The sequence below is a fragment of the Apium graveolens genome, chromosome 7 (assembly GCF_009905375.1).
Source record: "Apium graveolens cultivar Ventura chromosome 7, ASM990537v1, whole genome shotgun sequence".
Lineage (NCBI taxonomy): Eukaryota > Viridiplantae > Streptophyta > Magnoliopsida > Apiales > Apiaceae > Apium > Apium graveolens.
In genome coordinates, this window is record NC_133653.1 from 76,133,453 (window position 1) to 76,138,358 (window position 4,906).

The following is a 4,906-nucleotide window of genomic DNA, read 5'->3' on the forward strand; positions in this document are numbered from 1 at the left end:
GATTAAAGAAACCCAACAACCAATCAAGAAGATCCAACACTGAAACAAGATCAAGAAAACCCAGCCAATATTAAAACTCCCAAGCCTTACAGATACGTAGATAAAAATGAAGATACAAAGAAACTAAAAGATGTAGTGGATAAAAAACAAGCTGACAATACAAATGTGAAAAGAAAAGAAACAACAAAGAAATTGTCAAAAAGTTTAGTGAAAAAGGGAACATTCTCAGGATGTTGTGGATAATAATGATGATAAGAGTGTTAGAGATAAGGTTTCTGACGTAAAGCAAACTAAAAAAACAGCACAAACTAGACGAAAGGCAAAAGTGAGAATGATGCCAAGAGTGTCGCATATAAGATTTCCAGTGTAAAGAAACAAAAACAACAGCACAAACTGATGAGATGAAAGGAAATGGTGATCAGAAACAAAAAACGTATTCTGGGTACTTTGCTACAAAGTTGAATATCCGAAAGGAAGTGATAAACATAGTTATCATAATTTCAGTGGCTATTGCATTTGGTCTGCATGTGAAATATTCAATTGAAAGTTGGAAGAAATTTATCTTAACTGATCATATATAATCATTGTTACTCTACCGCACCTCACGACGTCGTCTCGCAATTTATTATATAAAAATATTTTCTTAGGAAGCCCGCAAGAGTTTGCTCAATTGATTAAAGACATGATAATTATCCTCTTGGTCACAGGTTCGAATTCCACACGAGAAAAATTTATAATTATAACTCCTGAATCACAGCATATCTTAAGCGGTTTATCTTGGTTATGTGGTTTGCAGATTATTGCGTAAACCCGTGTGATTTACCCGGTGCGCACCCAAAGGGTAGCGGCTGCGGATTATCTACGATAAAAAATATATATTTTCTTAAAAATATATATTAAATATGTGTAGCTAATTCAGTAATTTAAAATTTTATTATTAAGATTCCAAAATGGTTAAAGAATATAATTTTCAATATGCAAGTTTAGCTTGCATAATCATATGATAATCGAGTTTACTTGATGGCGCCTTACAGCGCTGTCTCGCATTTTATTATATAAAAATGTTTATTTATAACATCTCTCTAACTAATTTAATATTAAAGTTTTGTAAAATAAGATTTGAAAATTCGTAAAAGAATATAATTTTCACAAATTTGCAAGTTTATCTTATCTAGTTATATAATTATCAGTGTTACTTGACGGCGTCTCACAGCATCGTCTCGCATTTTATTATATAAAAAATAATTATCATATAAGTGCATACAATTATTAAAGTATTACAGAAAATTGGTACACGCAGCATGTCACATGGAAAACTAACTCTCTATAAACATATATGATCACATTAATGGAGGTGTTAATAACAACATATCTCCCTCCTTTGCATATCTAATTTGACAATATTGTAATCAGGTGAATGGTTGAACGAAAAATTAAATGCTTTCTATATTTAAGGTGTACTAAGTTTATACAAATAAGATGTCATACTCTTCTCTCCGTGTATTATCATTGCTATCAAATCCTGAATATGGACATATTAAATAAAATTGACGAAAAGATAGCAGCAGAAAGTCATTCAGGAGCCAAAGACATACAACTATTGTTTACTTAGTACAATTATAAATATTGGAGGATGATTGCACAAATTATAGTCCAAACTGTAATACATGAGCCATACCATTAACTAATTCTGCTTCGACGGAACTAATTTGCCCAAATTGTTATTTGTTGCATTCTCAACTGCTCCATTTTTCTCAACAAAGTCTCAAGTCACTGTCTCCGGATTCACCAACAGTCATACCTCATGTTCATTTTCTGATACATATGAAAAATATGTAAAAGATAAGTATTTTTCAGTATGAAATTTAAGTATGACCGTGATTTCATTTAAAATCATCAAAATTACAAACAAAACTGTCTAAAGGCTCCAAGGCATACTAATTTGCAAAGCACAAAGAAAAAAGAAAAAAAAGAATAAGGTCATTCGGTCATGACCAAGGTATTTCCCTCATATCTAAGAGTTTATCCTTTTGGATTAATTTTTCAAAGATCCAATACATGTTGTTCATATCTCTAATATAAGTAAGTATTTATCTATTAGTTGAAAGAATTGTAACATTAATTGGACAATAAACTGAATTAATTTATAATGATATAGATGTTTCATACCTAGATTGACACTTGATCGGAAATTGCGTCATATCCATTTTCGATTACTCCTATCACCAAACATGCATACCCATAAATAATATTCAAAACTCTATCAAAAATTTCATCAAACATTTAATCTTATAAAAAATGATATACATCAACAAATTGCTATAAAATCAAAATACAAAAGAGATAGTTGACACTCTAATCTTAATATCATTGTTCAATATTTATAAACAAATATATCGAATCCTTACTTACAAATAATTACTCCACAGTTACGATACCTATATCATTAAAACCGGTATTTAAAAAAAATTATATAAAAATCGATATTATAAACACATGTATACCGGATTTCACAGTTTGCTCATATAAGATTATATAGTGCAAGTAAGGAACACATAAAATAGCTACAGGAAGAACAGGAAGAAGAAGGAAGGCAACTGAAGATAAAACAATGAGAAAATATAAAATGTATACACTGGAAGATTTAAAATCTAAATATACAAAATACAACTAATTAATCATAAATTTAAATTTTCAGATTTCTATAAATGTATATGCATATCATATATTTAAATTTAAAAAGGGACAATAATGAAAAAATGATGTACTTTCCTGTTAAGTGAGTCTTATATTGATCTATTACGATTTTGAATGTTTAATATTGTTCATACCATGAAATTTGGATCTCTAATTGATTTATACATAAGACCGTATTGATATTTAACTACTATTTTGTTTAAAATGTTGATACCATGAAATTAAGATCTCTGATTCACATACATATGCTGATCTTTGATTACCATTTTGAATGTTTAAATTATTGATATCATAAAATTAAGATCATAGATACATAAAACTGTAATTGATCTTCGATTACGATTTTTAATGTTTAAATTGCTAATACCATAAAATTTGGATTTCTGATTAATAGATACATAAGACCACATTATATGAAAGTGGGTAAACGGGCCGGACTTGGTTATTTTCATTAAACGGGTCAGAGTTGGTTATTTTTTAATTAGTTATTTACTATATTACCCTTTTCTATATAAATTTTGCATACTAGCACTAACGTTCATTAAGAATATATTGATTATTTATATATATAAAAAAATTCAGGATCAAATCCGGCCAACAACAAAAATTAATTATTATTTACAAATAAGATAAATGGTCCAAATTTAATCAATCATATACTATATTATTTGATCATAATTTAAATTTATACACAATCAAATTACAAGATTAAATATTAACATTAACAATTAGTGTACATTAGAATTTTAATAGAACTATATAAAATATAAATAAAAATATATAAATATTAAATTACTCAACATAAATGCACTGCGTGAAACTTTAACAATACCGTAAGGTCTAATCACTACATATACTCCCTGAAAAAAGAACTGTAAATACACTATGCTGGCCATGAGTTCTTCAAAATATTGTATTATTACAAACGGAGACATGTTTTTGGAGGACCCGATATATGAGATTGTGATACGCTAAATCCCAATGCCAGTAATTGATCTATAAAATTGTGTTTAGTATATATATCGTTTTCTGTGTACACATAATCACAAGTTAACTGCAATTTAAAGTACTATACAGAATTGAACATTTTTTTACATTTGCAATGCTAGGAAATCATTTCGACACGGTCTTTGTAGTGTATCTATAGATGTCATCTCATCATTTAAACTTTTACCTTAAGCCATTACGTTTTCTCCAATAGATTCACTAAGCTAGAATAACATAGAGATTTGTCCAAATCTGTCTATACTAAAGTATAATAGCCAACAAGGATATAATTTATAGTTTGGTTAACCCCTTTTTTGTTAATCTTTTTTCTAAATATATGAAATATATATAACTATTTATTTAATAAATAGATGTTGTCTATGGACCTTGATACATAAGCTCTAGTCAGGTAATGTTCGTTTCTTTGTTTGGTATTTGTTTGATTCTGGTCATTATTGATCAATTGCTTAAATTATGATTATATAATTCGGTTTAAATTAAAAAATTGATTCTTGGTTGATTATTATATGTGAAATATGTAGTATTTATATACTAGGTAGTAGTAATGAGTATGTTTTATGAAATCTTATCAATGACTTGAATATTAAACTGTAGTTATTGTGAATTTGTTCTGATTTATTTAATATCGTTTTGTCTTCCACCATTTTCTGGAGTATTACTGCTTTAAAGATATTTAAGTGTTATCGGGATTAATTCAGTTGTAACGGTGCAAGCTTGAAAGGACCACATAAATATAGTGATTAGATATTGACTAATTAACTGAAAGAAAATAAAGAAGCAACCAATCAAGATTCAGCAGTGGAACTCATTCCAGCACACAAAGATGTGTTGCTACCAGTTAGATTTTGATTATACATCTACCTTCATTTATAAGTTTTAACTAGTGGAGAAAAAAACTTAAGTTAAAGTATGAAGTGATTTGTCATATAACAACCTCCACTATGCACATGTTGACTAGATTAAGAGTACAACATGAGAGTAGACCTGATCTCATGTTAGTATTTCAGACCTGTTAAGAGGTGGAACCAGGCAAAACTTGCATAGAAATTCCATGTAATTAGTTCCGGAAAGTATATGTACATATGTTTCATCATCATATTTAACAAGAATTTCGTGTTGTCTTATAATCAACTGCTTCCTGATTAACTGATCCAATAAATACTTTACACGACAATGTGCCATTTTTCCTCGGCTTGCCTGA